This window comes from Chiloscyllium plagiosum, unplaced genomic scaffold (genome assembly GCF_037043375.1).
Source record: "Chiloscyllium plagiosum isolate Xiang-an unplaced genomic scaffold, Cpla_swu_hap1 HiC_scaffold_14, whole genome shotgun sequence".
Classification (NCBI taxonomy): domain Eukaryota; kingdom Metazoa; phylum Chordata; class Chondrichthyes; order Orectolobiformes; family Hemiscylliidae; genus Chiloscyllium; species Chiloscyllium plagiosum.
The window spans coordinates 78553280-78574889 of NW_028270152.1; positions in this window are offsets into that span (position 1 = coordinate 78553280).

A 21610-nucleotide genomic window follows, 5' to 3' on the forward strand; every position below is an offset into this window, starting at 1 on the left:
GAGAACGGAAAAGAATATCAGTGACTGAGAACACTGTCAGGAATATCAGAGACTGAGAACACGGAAAGTAATATCAGAGACTGAGAACACGGTCAGAAATATCAGAGACTGAGGGCACGGAAAGGAATATCAGAGAGTGAGAACACAAGCATAAATATCATAGACTGAGAGCAGATTCAGGACTATCGGAGACTGAGAACACGGTCCGGAATATCAGAGACTGAGAGAACGGAAAAGAATATCAGTGACTGAGAACACGGTCAGGAATATCAGAGACTGAGAGCAAGGAAAGGAACATCAGAGACAGAGAACACGGTCAGGAATATCAGAGACTGAGAGCAAGGAAAGGGAGATCAGAGACTGAGAGAACGGAAAAGAATATCAGTGACTGAGAACACAGTCAGGAATATCAGCGACTGAGAGCAAGGAAAGGAATATCAGAGACTGAGAACATGAGCAGGAATATCAGAGAATGAGAGAATGGAAAGGGATATCATAGACTGAGAGCATGGTCAGGAATATCAGAGACTGAGCGCACTGAATGGAATATCAGAGACGGGGAACACGGTCAGGAATATCAGAGACTGAGAGTACGGTCAGGAATATCAGAGAGTGAGAGCACGGAAAGGAATATCTGAGACTGAGAACACGGTCAAGAATATCAGAGATTGAGAGCACGGAAACGAATATCTGAGACTGAGAACATGGAAAGGAATATCAGAGACAGAGAACACGGTCAGGAATATCAGAGACTGAGAGCATGGAAATGAATATCAGAGACAGAGAACACGGTCAGGAATATCAGAGACTGAGAACACGGTCCGGAATATCAGAGACTGAGAGCACGGAAAGGAATATCAGAGACGGAGATCACGGAAACGAATATCAGAGAGAGAGAACACGGTAAGGAATATCAGAGACTGAGAGCAGGGTCAGGAATATTAGAGGCTGAGAGCACGGTAAGGAATATCAGAGACTGAGACCACGGTCAGGAATATCAGAGGCTGAGAGCACGGTCAGGAATATCAGAGAATGAGAGAATGGTCATGAATATCAGAGACTGAGAGCACGGTTAGGAATATCTGGAACTGAGAACACGGTCAAGAATATCAGAGACAGAGAGCACGGTCTGGAATATCAGAGACTGAGAGCACGGAAAGGAATATCTGAGACTGAGAACACGGAAAGGAATATCAGAGACAGTGAACACGGTCAGGAATATCAGAGACTGAGAGCAAGGAAAGGAATACCAGAGACTGAGAACACGAGCAGGAATATCACAGACTGAGAACACGAGCAGGAATATCAGTGACGGAGAACACGGTCATGAATATCAGAGACTGAGAGCAGGGAAAGGAATATCAGAGACAGAGAACACGGTCAGGAATATCAGAGACTGAGAGCAAGGAAAGGAATATCAGAGACTGCGAACACGAGCAGGAATATCAGAGACTGAGAACAGGGTCAGGAATATGAGAGACTGAGAGCACGGTCAGGAATATCAGAGACTGAGAACACGGTCAGGATTATCAGAGACTGAGAGCACGGAAAGGAATATCAGAGACTGAGAACACATAAAGGATTATAAGAGACTGAGAAAAAGGTCAGGAATATCAGAGACAGAGAGCACGGAATGGAATATCAGAGACGGAGAACACGGTCAGGAATATCAGAGACAGAGAGCACGGTCAGGAATATTTGAGACTGAGAGCATGGAAAGGAATATCTGAGACTGAGAACACGGAAAGGAATATCAGAGACTGAGAACACGGTCAGGAATATTAGAGACTGAGAGCAGGGTCAGTAATATCGGAGACTGAGAACACGGTCCGGAATATCAGAGACTGAGAGAACGGAATAGAATATCAGTGACTGAGAACACGGTCAGGAATATCAGAGACTGAGAGCAGGGAAAGGAATATCAGAGACAGAGAACACGGTCAGGAATATCAGAGACTGAGAGCAAGGAAAGGAATATCAGAGACTGAGAACATGAGCAGGAATATCAGAGACTGAGAACATGGTCAGGAATATCAGAGACTGAGAACATGGTGATGAATATCAGAGACTGAGAGCATGGAAAGGAAGATCAGAGACAGAGAACACGGTCAGGAATATCAGAGACTGAGAGCAGGTTCAGGAATATCAGAGACTCAGAGCACGGTCATTAATATCAGGGACAGAGAGCACGGAAAGGAATATCAGAGACTGAGAACACGGATAGGAATATCAGAGACTGAGAACACGGTCCGGAATATCAGAGACTGAGAGCACGGAAAGGAATATCAGAGACTGTGAGCATGGAAAGGAATATCAGAGACAGAGAACACGGTCAGGAATATCAGAGACTGAGAACACGGTCATAATATCAGAGACTGAGAGCAAGGAAAGGAATATCAGAGACTGAGAACACAACAGGAATATCAGAGACTCAGACCACGGTCAAGGATAACAGAGACTGAGAATACCGTAAGGAATATCAGAGACTGAGAGCACGGAAAGGAATATCTGAGACTGAGAACACGGAAAGGAATATCAGAGACTGAGAACACGGTCAAGAATATCAGAGACTGAGGGCACGGACAGGAATATCAGAGACGGAGCGCACGGAAAGGAATATCAGAGACAGAGAACACGGTCAGGAATATCAGAGACCGAGAACACGGTCAGGAATATCAGAGACTGAGAGAACGGAAAAGAATATCAGTGACTGAGAACACTGTCAGGAATATCAGAGACTGAGAGCAAGGAAAGGAATATCAGAGACTGAGAACACGAGCAGGAATATCAGAGACTCAGAGCACGGTCAGGAATAACAGAGACAGAGAACACCGTTAGGAATATCAGAGACTGAGAGAACGGAAAAGAATATCAGTGACTGAGAACACTGTCAGGAATATCAGAGACTGAGAACACGGAAAGTAATATCAGAGACTGAGAACACGGTCAGAAATATCAGAGACTGAGGGCACGGAAAGGAATATCAGAGAGTGAGAACACAAGCATAAATATCATAGACTGAGAGCAGATTCAGGACTATCGGAGACTGAGAACACGGTCCGGAATATCAGAGACTGAGAGAACGGAAAAGAATATCAGTGACTGAGAACACGGTCAGGAATATCAGAGACTGAGAGCAAGGAAAGGAACATCAGAGACAGAGAACACGGTCAGGAATATCAGAGACTGAGAGCAAGGAAAGGGAGATCAGAGACTGAGAGAACGGAAAAGAATATCAGTGACTGAGAACACAGTCAGGAATATCAGCGACTGAGAGCAAGGAAAGGAATATCAGAGACTGAGAACATGAGCAGGAATATCAGAGAATGAGAGAATGGAAAGGGATATCATAGACTGAGAGCATGGTCAGGAATATCAGAGACTGAGCGCACTGAATGGAATATCAGAGACGGGGAACACGGTCAGGAATATCAGAGACTGAGAGTACGGTCAGGAATATCAGAGAGTGAGAGCACGGAAAGGAATATCTGAGACTGAGAACACGGTCAAGAATATCAGAGATTGAGAGCACGGAAACGAATATCTGAGACTGAGAACATGGAAAGGAATATCAGAGACTGAGAACACGGTCAGGAATATCAGAGACTGAGAGCATGGAAATGAATATCAGAGACAGAGAACACGGTCAGGAATATCAGAGACTGAGAACACGGTCCGGAATATCAGAGACTGAGAGCACGGAAAGGAATATCAGAGACGGAGATCACGGAAACGAATATCAGAGAGAGAGAACACGGTAAGGAATATCAGAGACTGAGAGCAGGGTCAGGAATATTAGAGGCTGAGAGCACGGTAAGGAATATCAGAGACTGAGACCACGGTCAGGAATATCAGAGGCTGAGAGCACGGTCAGGAATATCAGAGAATGAGAGAATGGTCATGAATATCAGAGACTGAGAGCACGGTTAGGAATATCTGGAACTGAGAACACGGTCAAGAATATCAGAGACAGAGAGCACGGTCTGGAATATCAGAGACTGAGAGCACGGAAAGGAATATCTGAGACTGAGAACACGGAAAGGAATATCAGAGACAGTGAACACGGTCAGGAATATCAGAGACTGAGAGCAAGGAAAGGAATATCAGAGACTGCGAACACGAGCAGGAATATCAGAGACTGAGAACAGGGTCAGGAATATGAGAGACTGAGAGCACGGTCAGGAATATCAGAGACTGAGAACACGGTCAGGATTATCAGAGACTGAGAGCACGGAAAGGAATATCAGAGACTGAGAACACATAAAGGAATATAAGAGACTGAGAAAAAGGTCAGGAATATCAGAGACAGAGAGCACGGAATGGAATATCAGAGACGGAGAACACGGTCAGGAATATCAGAGACAGAGAGCACGGTCAGGAATATTTGAGACTGAGAGCATGGAAAGGAATATCTGAGACTGAGAACACGGAAAGGAATATCAGAGACTGAGAACACGGTCAGGAATATTAGAGACTGAGAGCAGGGTCAGTAATATCGGAGACTGAGAACACGGTCCGGAATATCAGAGACTGAGAGAACGGAATAGAATATCAGTGACTGAGAACGCGGTCAGGAATATCAGAGACTGAGAGCAGGGAAAGGAATATCAGAGACAGAGAACACGGTCAGGAATATCAGAGACTGAGAGCAGGGAAAGGAATATCAGAGACAGAGAACACGGTCAGGAATATCAGAGACTGAGAGCAGGGAAAGGAATATCAGAGACAGAGAACACGGTCAGGAATATCAGAGACTGAGAGCAAGGAAAGGAATATCAGAGACTGCGAACACGAGCAGGAATATCAGAGACTGAGAACAGGGTCAGGAATATGAGAGACTGAGAGCACGGTCAGGAATATCAGAGACTGAGAACACGGTCAGGATTATCAGAGACTGAGAGCACGGAAAGGAATATCAGAGACAGAGAGCACGGAATGGAATATCAGAGACGGAGAACACGGTCCGGAATATCAGAGACTGAGAGAACGGAATAGAATATCAGTGACTGAGAACGCGGTCAGGAATATCAGAGACTGAGAGCAGGGAAAGGAATATCAGAGACAGAGAACACGGTCAGGAATATCAGAGACTGAGAGCAGGGAAAGGAATATCAGAGACAGAGAACACGGTCAGGAATATCAGAGACTGAGAGCAAGGAAAGGAATATCAGAGACTGCGAACACGAGCAGGAATATCAGAGACTGAGAACAGGGTCAGGAATATGAGAGACTGAGAGCACGGTCAGGAATATCAGAGACTGAGAACACGGTCAGGATTATCAGAGACTGAGAGCACGGAAAGGAATATCAGAGACTGAGAACACATAAAGGAATATAAGAGACTGAGAAAAAGGTCAGGAATATCAGAGACAGAGAGCACGGAATGGAATATCAGAGACGGAGAACACGGTCAGGAATATCAGAGACAGAGAGCACGGTCAGGAATATTTGAGACTGAGAGCATGGAAAGGAATATCTGAGACTGAGAACACGGAAAGGAATATCAGAGACTGAGAACACGGTCAGGAATATTAGAGACTGAGAGCAGGGTCAGTAATATCGGAGACTGAGAACACGGTCCGGAATATCAGAGACTGAGAGAACGGAATAGAATATCAGTGACTGAGAACGCGGTCAGGAATATCAGAGACTGAGAAAAGGGAAAGGAATATCAGAGACTTAGAACACGGTAAGGAATATCAGAGACTGAGAGCAAGGAAAGGAATATCAGAGACTGAGAACATGAGCAGGAATATCAGAGACTCAGAGCATGGTCAGGAATATCAGAGACTGAGAACATGGTGATGAATATCAGAGACTGAGAGCATGGAAAGGAAGATCAGAGACAGAGAACACGGTCAGGAATATCAGAGACTGAGAGCAGGTTCAGGAATATCAGAGACTCAGAGCACGGTCAGGAATATCAGGGACAGAGAGCACGGAAAGGAATATCAGAGACTGAGAACACGGATAGGAATATCAGAGACTGAGAACACGGTCCGGAATATCAGAGACTGAGAGCACAGAAAGGAATATCAGAGACTGTGAGCATGGAAAGGAATATCAGAGACAGAGAACACGGTCAGGAATATCAGAGACTGAGAACACGGTCATAATATCAGAGACTGAGAGCAAGGAAAGGAATATCAGAGACTGAGAACACAACAGGAATATCAGAGACTCAGACCACGGTCAAGGATAACAGAGACTGAGAATACCGTAAGGAATATCAGAGACTGAGAGCACGGAAAGGAATATCTGAGACTGAGAACACGGAAAGGAATATCAGAGACTGAGAACACGGTCAAGAATATCAGAGACTGAGGGCACGGACAGGAATATCAGAGACGGAGCGCACGGAAAGGAATATCAGAGACAGAGAACACGGTCAGGAATATCAGAGACCGAGAACACGGTCAGGAATATCAGAGACTGAGAGAACGGAAAAGAATATCAGTGACTGAGAACACTGTCAGGAATATCAGAGACTGAGAGCAAGGAAAGGAATATCAGAGACTGAGAACACGAGCAGGAATATCAGAGACTCAGAGCACGGTCAGGAATAACAGAGACAGAGAACACCGTTAGGAATATCAGAGACTGAGAGAACGGAAAAGAATATCAGTGACTGAGAACACTGTCAGGAATATCAGAGACTGAGAACACGGAAAGTAATATCAGAGACTGAGAACACGGTCAGAAATATCAGAGACTGAGGGCACGGAAAGGAATATCAGAGAGTGAGAACACAAGCATAAATATCATAGACTGAGAGCAGATTCAGGACTATCGGAGACTGAGAACACGGTCCGGAATATCAGAGACTGAGAGAACGGAAAAGAATATCAGTGACTGAGAACACGGTCAGGAATATCAGAGACTGAGAGCAAGGAAAGGAACATCAGAGACAGAGAACACGGTCAGGAATATCAGAGACTGAGAGCAAGGAAAGGGAGATCAGAGACTGAGAGAACGGAAAAGAATATCAGTGACTGAGAACACAGTCAGGAATATCAGCGACTGAGAGCAAGGAAAGGAATATCAGAGACTGAGAACATGAGCAGGAATATCAGAGAATGAGAGAATGGAAAGGGATATCATAGACTGAGAGCATGGTCAGGAATATCAGAGACTGAGCGCACTGAATGGAATATCAGAGACGGGGAACACGGTCAGGAATATCAGAGACTGAGAGTACGGTCAGGAATATCAGAGAGTGAGAGCACGGAAAGGAATATCTGAGACTGAGAACACGGTCAAGAATATCAGAGATTGAGAGCACGGAAACGAATATCTGAGACTGAGAACATGGAAAGGAATATCAGAGACTGAGAACACGGTCAGGAATATCAGAGACTGAGAGCATGGAAATGAATATCAGAGACAGAGAACACGGTCAGGAATATCAGAGACTGAGAACACGGTCCGGAATATCAGAGACTGAGAGCACGGAAAGGAATATCAGAGACGGAGATCACGGAAACGAATATCAGAGAGAGAGAACACGGGAAGGAATATCAGAGACTGAGAGCAGGGTCAGGAATATTAGAGGCTGAGAGCACGGTAAGGAATATCAGAGACTGAGACCACGGTCAGGAATATCAGAGGCTGAGAGCACGGTCAGGAATATCAGAGAATGAGAGAATGGTCAGGAATATCAGAGACTGAGAGCACGGTTAGGAATATCTGGAACTGAGAACACGGTCAAGAATATCAGAGACAGAGAGCACGGTCTGGAATATCAGAGACTGAGAGCACGGAAAGGAATATCTGAGACTGAGAACACGGAAAGGAATATCAGAGACAGTGAACACGGTCAGGAATATCAGAGCCTGAGAGCAGAGTCAGGACTATCGGAGACTGAGAACACGGTCCGGAATATCAGAGACTGAGAGAACGGAAAAGAATATCAGTGACTGAGAACACGGTCAGGAATATCAGAAACTGAGAGCAAGGAAAGGAATATCAGAGACAGAGAACACGGTCAGGAATATCAGAGACTGAGAGCAAGGAAAGGAATATCAGAGAAGGAGAACACGGTCAGGAATATCAGAGACTGAGAGCACGGTCAGGAATATCAGAGACTGAGAGCACGGAAAGGAATATCTGAGACTGAGAACACGGAAAGGAATATTAGAGACTGTGTACACGGTCAGGAATATCAGAGCCTGAGAGCAGAGTCAGGACTATCGGAGACTGAGAACACGGTCCGGAATATCAGAGATTGAGAGAACGGAAAAGAATATCAGAGACAGAGAACACGGTCAGGAATATCAGAGACTGAGAACACGGTCATAATATCAGAGACTGAGAGCAAGGAAAGGAATATCAGAGACTGAGAACACAACAGGAATATCAGAGACTCAGACCACGGTCAAGGATAACAGAGACTGAGAATACCGTAAGGAATATCAGAGACTGAGAGCACGGAAAGGAATATCTGAGACTGAGAACACGGAAAGGAATATCAGAGACTGAGAACACGGTCCGGAATATCAGAGACTGAGAGCACAGAAAGGAATATCAGAGACTGTGAGCATGGAAAGGAATATCAGAGACAGAGAATACGGTCAGGAATATCAGAGACTGAGAACACGGTCATAATATCAGAGACTGAGAGCAAGGAAAGGAATATCAGAGACTGAGAACACAACAGGAATATCAGAGACTCAGACCACGGTCAAGGATAACAGAGACTGAGAATACCGTAAGGAATATCAGAGACTGAGAGCACGGAAAGGAATATCTGAGACTGAGAACACGGAAAGGAATATCAGAGACTGAGAACACGGTCAAGAATATCAGAGACTGAGGGCACGGACAGGAATATCAGAGACGGAGCGCACGGAAAGGAATATCAGAGTCAGAGAACACGGTCAGGAATATCAGAGACCGAGAACACGGTCAGGAATATCAGAGACTGAGAGAACGGAAAAGAATATCAGTGACTGAGAACACTGTCAGGAATATCAGAGACTGAGAGCAAGGAAAGGAATATCAGAGACTGAGAACACGAGCAGGAATATCAGAAACTCAGAGCACGGTCAGGAATAACAGAGACAGAGAACACCGTTAGGAATATCAGAGACTGAGAGAACGGAAAAGAATATCAGTGACTGAGAACACTGTCAGGAATATCAGAGACTGAGAACACGGAAAGGAATATCAGAGACTGAGAACACGGTCAGAAATATCAGAGACTGAGGGCACGGAAAGGAATATCAGAGAGTGAGAACACAAGCATAAATATCATAGACTGAGAGCAGATTCAGGACTATCGGAGACTGAGAACACGGTCCGGAATATCAGAGACTGAGAGAACGGAAAAGAATATCAGTGACTGAGAACACGGTCAGGAATATCAGAGACTGAGAGCAAGGAAAGGAACATCAGAGACAGAGAACACGGTCAGGAATATCAGAGACTGAGAGCAAGGAAAGGGAGATCAGAGACTGAGAGAACGGAAAAGAATATCAATGACTGAGAACACAGTCAGGAATATCAGCGACTGAGAGCAAGGAAAGGAATATCAGAGACTGAGAACATGAGCAGGAATATCAGAGAATGAGAGAATGGAAAGGGATATCATAGACTGAGAGCATGGTCAGGAATATCAGAGACTGAGCGCACTGAATGGAATATCAGAGACGGGGAACACGGTCAGGAATATCAGAGACTGAGAGTACGGTCAGGAATATCAGAGAGTGAGAGCACGGAAAGGAATATCAGAGACTGAGAACACGGTCAGGAATATCAGAGACTGAGAGCATGGAAATGAATATCAGAGACAGAGAACACGGTCAGGAATATCAGAGACTGAGAACACGGTCCGGAATATCAGAGACTGAGAGCACGGAAAGGAATATCAGAGACGGAGATCACGGAAACGAATATCAGAGAGAGAGAACACGGTAAGGAATATCAGAGACTGAGAGCAGGGTCAGGAATATTAGAGGCTGAGAGCACGGTAAGGAATATCAGAGACTGAGACCACGGTCAGGAATATCAGAGGCTGAGAGCACGGTCAGGAATATCAGAGAATGAGAGAATGGTCAGGAATATCAGAGACTGAGAGCACGGTTAGGAATATCTGGAACTGAGAACACGGTCAAGAATATCAGAGACAGAGAGCACGGTCTGGAATATCAGAGACTGAGAGCACGGAAAGGAATATCTGAGACTGAGAACACGGAAAGGAATATCAGAGACAGTGAACACGGTCAGGAATATCAGAGCCTGAGAGCAGAGTCAGGACTATCGGAGACTGAGAACACGGTCCGGAATATCAGAGACTGAGAGAACGGAAAAGAATATCAGTGACTGAGAACACGGTCAGGAATATCAGAAACTGAGAGCAAGGAAAGGAATATCAGAGACAGAGAACACGGTCAGGAATATCAGAGACTGAGAGCAAGGAAAGGAATATCAGAGAAGGAGAACACGGTCAGGAATATCAGAGACTGAGAGCACGGTCAGGAATATCAGAGACTGAGAGCACGGAAAGGAATATCTGAGACTGAGAACACGGAAAGGAATATTAGAGACTGTGTACACGGTCAGGAATATCAGAGCCTGAGAGCAGAGTCAGGACTATCGGAGACTGAGAACACGGTCCGGAATATCAGAGATTGAGAGAACGGAAAAGAATATCAGAGACAGAGAACACGGTCAGGAATATCAGAGACTGAGAACACGGTCATAATATCAGAGACTGAGAGCAAGGAAAGGAATATCAGAGACTGAGAACACAACAGGAATATCAGAGACTCAGACCACGGTCAAGGATAACAGAGACTGAGAATACCGTAAGGAATATCAGAGACTGAGAGCACGGAAAGGAATATCTGAGACTGAGAACACGGAAAGGAATATCAGAGACTGAGAACACGGTCAGGAATATCAGAGACTGAGAACACGGTCAAGAATATCAGAGACTGAGGGCACGGACAGGAATATCAGAAACGGAGCGCACGGAAAGGAATATCAGAGACAGAGAACACGGTCAGGAATATCAGAGACCGAGAACACGGTCAGGAATATCAGAGACTGAGAGAACGGAAAAGAATATCAGTGACTGAGAACACTGTCAGGAATATCAGAGACTGAGAGCAAGGAAAGGAATATCAGAGACTGAGAACACGAGCAGGAATATCAGAGACTCAGAGCACGGTCAGGAATAACAGAGACAGAGAACACCGTTAGGAATATCAGAGACTGAGAGAACGGAAAAGAATATCAGTGACTGAGAACACTGTCAGGAATATCAGAGACTGAGAACACGGAAAGTAATATCAGAGACTGAGAACACGGTCAGGAATATCAGAGACTGAGGGCACGGAAAGGAATATCAGAGAGTGAGAACACGAGCAGAAATATCATAGACTGAGAGCAGATTCAGGACTATCGGAGACTGAGAACACGGTCCGGAATATCAGAGACTGAGAGAACGGAAAAGAATATCAGTGACTGAGAACACGGTCAGGAATATCAGAGACTGAGAGCAAGGAAAGGAACATCAGAGACAGAGAACACGGTCAGGAATATCAGAGACTGAGAGCAAGGAAAGGGAGATCAGAGACTGAGAGAACGGTCCGGAATATCAGAGACTGAGAATATGGTCAGGAATATCAGAGATTGAGAGCACGGAAAGGAATATCTGAGACTGAGTACACGGAAAGGAATATTAGAGACTGAAAACACGGAAAGGAATATCAGAGACTGAAAACACGGTAAGGAATATCAAAGACTGAGAACATGGTGATGAATATCAGAGACTGAGAGCATGGAAAGGAAGATCAGAGACAGAGAACACGGACAGGAATATCAGAGACTGAGAGCAGGTTCAGGAATATCAGAGACTCAGAGCACGGTCAGGAATATCAGGGACAGAGAGCACGGAAAGGAATATCAGAGACTGAGAACACGGATAGGAATATCAGAGACTGAGAACACGGTCCGGAATATCAGAGACTGAGAGCACAGAAAGGAATATCAGAGACTGTGAGCATGGAAAGGAATATCAGAGACAGAGAACACGGTCAGGAATATCAGAGACTGAGAACACGGTCATAATATCAGAGACTGAGAGCAAGGAAAGGAATATCAGAGACTGAGAACACAACAGGAATATCAGAGACTCAGACCACGGTGAAGGATAACAGAGACTGAGAATACCGTAAGGAATATCAGAGACTGAGAGCACGGAAAGGAATATCTGAGACTGAGAACACGGAAAGGAATATCAGAGACTGAGAACACGGTCAAGAATATCAGAGACTGAGGGCACGGACAGGAATATCAGAGACGGAGCGCACGGAAAGGAATATCAGAGACAGAGAACACGGTCAGGAATATCAGAGACCGAGAACACGGTCAGGAATATCAGAGACTGAGAGAACGGAAAAGAATATCAGTGACTGAGAACACTGTCAGGAATATCAGAGACTGAGAGCAAGGAAAGGAATATCAGAGACTGAGAACACGAGCAGGAATATCAGAGACTCAGAGCACGGTCAGGAATAACAGAGACAGAGAACACCGCTAGGAATATCAGAGACTGAGAGAACGGAAATGAATATCAGTGACTGAGAACACTGTCAGGAATATCAGAGACTGAGAACACGGAAAGTAATATCAGAGACTGAGAACACGGTCAGGAATATCAGAGACTGAGGGCACGGAAAGGAATATCAGAGAGTGAGAACACAAGCATAAATATCATAGACTGAGAGCAGATTCAGGACTATCGGAGACTGAGAACACGGTCCGGAATATCAGAGACTGAGAGAACGGAAAAGAATATCAGTGACTGAGAACACGGTCAGGAATATCAGAGACTGAGAGCAAGGAAAGGAACATCAGAGACAGAGAACACGGTCAGGAATATCAGAGACTGAGAGCAAGGAAAGGGAGATCAGAGACTGAGAGAACGGAAAAGAATATCAGTGACTGAGAACACAGTCAGGAATATCAGCGACTGAGAGCAAGGAAAGGAATATCAGAGACTGAGAACATGAGCAGGAATATCAGAGAATGAGAGAATGGAAAGGGATATCATAGACTGAGAGCATGGTCAGGAATATCAGAGACTGAGCGCACTGAATGGAATATTAGAGACGGGGAACACGGTCAGGAATATCAGAGACTGAGAGTACGGTCAGGAATATCAGAGAGTGAGAGCACGGAAAGGAATATCTGAGACTGAGAACACGGTCAAGAATATCAGAGATTGAGAGCACGGAAACGAATATCTGAGACTGAGAACATGGAAAGGAATATCAGAGACTGAGAACACGGTCAGGAATATCAGAGACTGAGAGCATGGAAATGAATATCAGAGACAGAGAACACGGTCAGGAATATCAGAGACTGAGAACACGGTCCGGAATATCAGAGACTGAGAGCACGGAAAGGAATATCAGAGACGGAGATCACGGAAAGGAATATCAGAGAGAGAGAACACGGTAAGGAATATCAGAGACTGAGAGCAGGGTCAGGAATATTAGAGGCTGAGAGCACGATAAGGAATATCAGAGACTGAGACCACGGTCAGGAATATCAGAGGCTGAGAGCACGGTCAGGAATATCAGAGAATGAGAGAATGGTCAGGAATATCAGAGACTGAGAGCACGGTTAGGAATATCTGGAACTGAGAACACGGTCAAGAATATCAGAGACAGAGAGCACGGTCTGGAATATCAGAGACTGAGAGCACGGAAAGGAATATCTGAGACTGAGAACACGGAAAGGAATATCAGAGACAGTGAACACGGGCAGGAATATCAGAGCCTGAGAGCAGAGTCAGGACTATCGGAGACTGAGAACACGGTCCGGAATATCAGAGACTGAGAGAACGGAAAAGAATATCAGTGACTGAGAACACGGTCAGGAATATCAGAAACTGAGAGCAAGGAAAGGAATATCAGAGACAGAGAACACGGTCAGGAATATCAGAGACTGAGAGCAAGGAAAGGAATATCAGAGAAGGAGAACACGGTCAGGAATATCAGAGACTGAGAGCACGGTCAGGAATATCAGAGACTGAGAGCACGGAAAGGAATATCTGAGACTGAGAACACGGAAAGGAATATTAGAGACTGTGTACACGGTCAGGAATATCAGAGCCTGAGAGCAGAGTCAGGACTATCGGAGACTGAGAACACGGTCCGGAATATCAGAGATTGAGAGAACGGAAAAGAATATCAGAGACAGAGAACACGGTCAGGAATATCAGAGACTGAGAACACGGTCATAATATCAGAGACTGAGAGCAAGGAAAGGAATATCAGAGACTGAGAACACAACAGGAATATCAGAGACTCAGACCACGGTCAAGGATAACAGAGACTGAGAATACCGTAAGGAATATCAGAGACTGAGAGCACGGAAAGGAATATCTGAGACTGAGAACACAACAGGAATATCAGAGACTCAGACCACGGTCAAGGATAACAGAGACTGAGAATACCGTAAGGAATATCAGAGACTGAGAGCACGGAAAGGAATATCTGAGACTGAGAACACGGAAAGGAATATCAGAGACTGAGAACACGGTCAGGAATATCAGAGACTGAGAACACGGTCAAGAATATCAGAGACTGAGGGCACGGACAGGAATATCAGAAACGGAGCGCACGGAAAGGAATATCAGAGACAGAGAACACGGTCAGGAATATCAGAGACCGAGAACACGGTCAGGAATATCAGAGACTGAGAGAACGGAAAAGAATATCAGTGACTGAGAACACTGTCAGGAATATCAGAGACTGAGAGCAAGGAAAGGAATATCAGAGACTGAGAACACGAGCAGGAATATCAGAGACTCAGAGCACGGTCAGGAATAACAGAGACAGAGAACACCGTTAGGAATATCAGAGACTGAGAGAACGGAAAAGAATATCAGTGACTGAGAACACTGTCAGGAATATCAGAGACTGAGAACACGGAAAGTAATATCAGAGACTGAGAACACGGTCAGGAATATCAGAGACTGAGGGCACGGAAAGGAATATCAGAGAGTGAGAACACGAGCAGAAATATCATAGACTGAGAGCAGATTCAGGACTATCGGAGACTGAGAACACGGTCCGGAATATCAGAGACTGAGAGAACGGAAAAGAATATCAGTGACTGAGAACACGGTCAGGAATATCAGAGACTGAGAGCAAGGAAAGGAACATCAGAGACAGAGAACACGGTCAGGAATATCAGAGACTGAGAGCAAGGAAAGGGAGATCAGAGACTGAGAGAACGGTCCGGAATATCAGAGACTGAGAATATGGTCAGGAATATCAGAGATTGAGAGCACGGAAAGGAATATCTGAGACTGAGTACACGGAAAGGAATATTAGAGACTGAAAACACGGAAAGGAATATCAGAGACTGAAAACACGGTAAGGAATATCAGAGACTGAGAACATGGTGATGAATATCAGAGACTGAGAGCATGGAAAGGAAGATCAGAGACAGAGAACACGGACAGGAATATCAGAGACTGAGAGCAGGTTCAGGAATATCAGAGACTCAGAGCACGGTCAGGAATATCAGGGACAGAGAGCACGAAAAGGAATATCAGAGACTGAGAACACGGATAGGAATATCAGAGACTGAGAACACGGTCCGGAATATCAGAGACTGAGAGCACAGAAAGGAATATCAGAGACTGTGAGCATGGAAAGGAATATCAGAGACAGAGAACACGGTCAGGAATATCAGAGACTGAGAACACGGTCATAATATCAGAGACTGAGAGCAAGGAAAGGAATATCAGAGACTGAGAACACAACAGGAATATCAGAGACTCAGACCACGGTGAAGGATAACAGAGACTGAGAATACCGTAAGGAATATCAGAGACTGAGAGCACGGAAAGGAATATCTGAGACTGAGAACACGGAAAGGAATATCAGAGACTGAGAACACGGTCAAGAATATCAGAGACTGAGGGCACGGACAGGAATATCAGAGACGGAGCGCACGGAAAGGAATATCAGAGACAGAGAACACGGTCAGGAATATCAGAGACCGAGAACACGGTCAGGAATATCAGAGACTGAGAGAACGGAAAAGAATATCAGTGACTGAGAACACTGTCAGGAATATCAGAGACTGAGAGCAAGGAAAGGAATATCAGAGACTGAGAACACGAGCAGGAATATCAGAGACTCAGAGCACGGTCAGGAATAACAGAGACAGAGAACACCGCTAGGAATATCAGAGACTGAGAGAACGGAAATGAATATCAGTGACTGAGAACACTGTCAGGAATATCAGAGACTGAGAACACGGAAAGTAATATCAGAGACTGAGAACACGGTCAGGAATATCAGAGACTGAGGGCACGGAAAGGAATATCAGAGAGTGAGAACACAAGCATAAATATCATAGACTGAGAGCAGATTCAGGACTATCGGAGACTGAGAACACGGTCCGGAATATCAGAGACTGAGAGAACGGAAAAGAATATCAGTGACTGAGAACACGGTCAGGAATATCAGAGACTGAGAGCAAGGAAAGGAACATCAGAGACAGAGAACACGGTCAGGAATATCAGAGACTGAGAGCAAGGAAAGGGAGATCAGAGACTGAGAGAACGGAAAAGAATATCAGTGACTGAGAACACAGTCAGGAATATCAGCGACTGAGAGCAAGGAAAGGAATATCAGAGACTGAGAACATGAGCAGGAATATCAGAGAATGAGAGAATGGAAAGGGATATCATAGACTGAGAGCATGGTCAGGAATATCAGAGACTGAGCGCACTGAATGGAATATTAGAGACGGGGAACACGGTCAGGAATATCAGAGACTGAGAGTACGGTCAGGAATATCAGAGAGTGAGAGCACGGAAAGGAATATCTGAGACTGAGAACACGGTCAAGAATATCAGAGATTGAGAGCACGGAAACGAATATCTGAGACTGAGAACATGGAAAGGAATATCAGAGACTGAGAACACGGTCAGGAATATCAGAGACTGAGAGCATGGAAATGAATATCAGAGACAGAGAACACGGTCAGGAATATCAGAGACTGAGAACACGGTCCGGAATATCAGAGACTGAGAGCACGGAAAGGAATATCAGAGACGGAGATCACGGAAAGGAATATCAGAGAGAGAGAACACGGTAAGGAATATCAGAGACTGAGAGCAGGGTCAGGAATATTAGAGGCTGAGAGCACGATAAGGAATATCAGAGACTGAGACCACGGTCAGGAATATCAGAGGCTGAGAGCACGGTCAGGAATATCAGAGAATGAGAGAATGGTCAGGAATATCAGAGACTGAGAGCACGGTTAGGAATATCTGGAACTGAGAACACGGTCAAGAATATCAGAGACAGAGAGCACGGTCTGGAATATCAGAGACTGAGAGCACGGAAAGGAATATCTGAGACTGAGAACACGGAAAGGAATATCAGAGACAGTGAACACGGGCAGGAATATCAGAGCCTGAGAGCAGAGTCAGGACTATCGGAGACTGAGAACACGGTCCGGAATATCAGAGACTGAGAGAACGGAAAAGAATATCAGTGACTGAGAACACGGTCAGGAATATCAGAAACTGAGAGCAAGGAAAGGAATATCAGAGACAGAGAACACGGTCAGGAATATCAGAGACTGAGAGCAAGGAAAGGAATATCAGAGAAGAAGAACACGGTCAGGAATATCAGAGACTGAGAGCACGGTCAGGAATATCAGAGACTGAGAGCACGGAAAGGAATATCTGAGACTGAGAACACGGAAAGGAATATTAGAGACTGTGTACACGGTCAGGAATATCAGAGCCTGAGAGCAGAGTCAGGACTATCGGAGACTGAGAACACGGTCCGGAATATCAGAGATTGAGAGAACGGAAAAGAATATCAGAGACAGAGAACACGGTCAGGAATATCAGAGACTGAGAACACGGTCATAATATCAGAGACTGAGAGCAAGGAAAGGAATATCAGAGACTGAGAACACAACAGGAATATCAGAGACTCAGACCACGGTCAAGGATAACAGAGACTGAGAATACCGTAAGGAATATCAGAGACTGAGAGCAAGGAAAGGAATATCTGAGACTGAGAACACGGAAAGGAATATCAGAGACTGAGAACACGGTCAAGAATATCAGAGACTGAGGGCACGGACAGGAATATCAGAGACGGAGCGCACGGAAAGGAATATCAGAGACAGAGAACACGGTCAGGAATATCAGAGACCGAGAACACGGTCAGGAATATCAGAGACTGAGAGAACGGAAAAGAATATCAGTGACTGAGAACACTGTCAGGAATATCAGAGACTGAGAGCAAGGAAAGGAATATCAGAGACTGAGAACACGAGCAGGAATATCAGAGACTCAGAGCACGGTCAGGAATAACAGAGACAGAGAACACCGTTAGGAATATCAGAGACTGAGAGAACGGAAAAGAATATCAGTGACTGAGAACACTGTCAGGAATATCAGAGACTGAGAACACGGAAAGTAATATCAGAGACTGAGAACACGGTCAGGAATATCAGAGACAGAGAACACGGTCAGGAATATCAGAGACTGAGAGCAGAGTCAGGACTATCGGAGACTGAGAACACGGTCCGGAATATCAGAGATTGAGAGAACGGAAAAGAATATCAGAGACTGAGAACACGGTCAGGAATATCAGAGACTGAGAGCAAGGAAAGGAATATCAGAGACTGAGAGCATGGAAAGGAATATCTGAGACTGAGAACACGGAAAGGAATATCAGAGACTGAGAACACGGTCAGGAATATCAGAGACTGAGAGCAGGGTCAGTAATATCGGAGACTGAGAACACGATCCGGAATATCAGAGACTGAGAGAACGGAATAGAATATCAGTGACTGAGAACGCGGTCAGGAATATCAGAGACTGAGAGCAAGGAAAGGAATATCAGAGACAGAGAACACGGTCAGGAATATCAGAGACTCAGAGCACGGTCAGGAATATCAGAGACTGAGAACACCGTTAGGAAAATCAGAGACTGAGCGCACAGAAAGGAATATCAGAGACTGAGAACACGAGCAGGAATATCAGAGACTCAGAGCACGGTCAAGAATATCAGAGACTGAGAACACCGTAAGGAATATCAGAGACTGAGCGCACGGAAAGGAATATCAGAGACTGAGAACACGGAAAGAAATATCAGAGACTGAGAACACTGTCAGGAATATCAGAGATTGAGGGCACGGAAAGGAATATCAGAGTGTGAGAACACCAGCAGGAATATCAGAGACTGAGAACACGGTCAGGAATATCATAGACTGAGAGCACGGTCAGGAATATCAGAGACTGAGAACACGAGCAGGAATATCAGAGACTCAGAGCACGGTCAGGAATATCAGAGACTGAGAACACGGAAAGAAATATCAGAGACTGAGAACACGGTCAGGAATATCAGAGACTGAGGGCACGGAAAGGAATATCAGAGAGTTAGAACACCAGCAGGAATATCAGAGACTGAGAACACGGTCAGGAATATCATAGACTGAGAGCACGGTCAGGAATATCTGAGACTGAGAACACGGAAAGGAATACCTGAGACTGAGAACTCGGAAATGAATTTCAGAGACTTAGAAAATGTTCAGGAATATCGGGGAGTGAGAACACCGTCCGGAATATCAGAGACTGAGAGAATGGACAGGAATATCAGAGACGGAGAGCACGGAAAGGAATATTAGAGACAGAGAACACGGTCAGGTATAACAGAGTCTGAGAGCACATTCAGGATTATCAGAGGCTGAGAGCACGGAAAGGAATATCTGAGAATGAGAGCACGGAGACGAATATCAGAGACAGAGAACACGGTCAGGAATATCAGAGACTGAGAGCACGGAAAGGAATATCAGAGACGGAGAGCACGGAAAGGAATATCAGAGACTGAGAACACGGTCAGGAATATTAGAGACTGAGAGAACGGAAAAGAATATCAGTGATTGAGAACACGGTCAGGAATATCAGAGACTGAGAGCACGGAAAGGAATATCAGAGCCTGAGAGCAAGTAAAGGAATACCAGAGACTGAGAACACGAGCAGGAATATCACAGACTGAGAACACGAGCAGGAATATCAGTGACGGAGAACACGGTCATGAATATCAGAGACTGCGAACACGAGCAGGAATATCAGAGACTGAGAACAGGGTCAGGAATATGAGAGACTGAGAGCACGGTCAGGAATATCAGAGACTGAGAACACGGTCAGGATTATCAGAGACTGAGAGCACGGAAAGGAATATCAGAGACTGAGAACACGTAAAGGAACATAAGAGACTGAGAAAAAGGTCAGGAATATCAGAGACAGAGAGCACGGAATGGAATATCAGAGACGGAGAACACGGTCAGGAATATCAGAGACAGAGAGCACGGTCAGGAATATTTGAGACTGAGAGCATGGAAAGGAATATCTGAGACTGAGAACACGGAAAGGAATATCAGAGACTGAGAACACGGTCAGGAATATCAGAGACTGAGAGCAGGGTCAGTAATATCGGAGACTGAGAACACGGTCCGGAATATCAGAGACTGAGAGAACGGAATAGAATATCAGTGACTGAGAACGCGGTCAGGAATATCAGAGACTGAGAGCAGGGAAAGGAATATCAGAGACAGAGAACACGGTCAGGAATATCAGAGACTGAGAGCAAGGAAAGGAATATCAGAGACTGAGAACATGAGCAGGAATATCAGAGACTGAGAGCATGGTCAGGAATATCAGAGACTGAGAACACGGACAGGAATATCCGAGAATGTGAGAACGGAATGGAATATCAGAGACTGAGAACATGAGCAGGAATATCAGAGACTCAGAGCATGGTCAGGAATATCAGAGACTGAGAACACGGACAGGAATATCCGAGAATGTGAGAACGGAAAGGAATATCAGAGACTGATACATGGTCAGGAATATCAGCGACTGAGAGCAAGGAAAGGAATATCAGAGACTCTGAACATGAGCAGGAATATCAGAGACTCAGAGCATGGTCAGGAATATCCGAGACTGAGAACACGGACAGAAATATCCGAGAATGTGAGAACGGAATGGAATATCAGAGACTGAGAACACGGTCAGGAATATCAGAGACTGAGAGCTGGGTCAGTAATATCAGAGACTGAGAGCAAGGAAAGGAATATCAGAGACTGAGAACATGAGCAGGAATATCAGAGACTCAGAGCACGGTCAGGAATATCAGAGACTGAGAACACGGTCCGGAATATCAGAGACTGAGAGCATAGAAAGGAATATCAGAGACAGAGCAAACGGAAAGGAATATCAGAGACAGAGAACACCGTCAGGAATATCAGAGACTGAGAACATGGTCAGGAATATCAGCTACTGAGAGAACGGAAAAGAATATCAGTGACTGAGAACACTGTCAGGAATATCAGATACTGAGAGCAAGGAAAGGAATATCAGAGACTGAGAACACGAGCAGGAACATCAGAGACTGAGAACAGGGCCAGGAATATCAGAGACTGAGAGCACGGTCAGGAATATCAGAGACTGAGAACACGGTCAGGCATATCTGAGATTGAGAGCACGGAAAAGAATATCTGAGATTGAGAACACGGAAAGGAATATCAGAGACTGAGAACATGGTCAGGA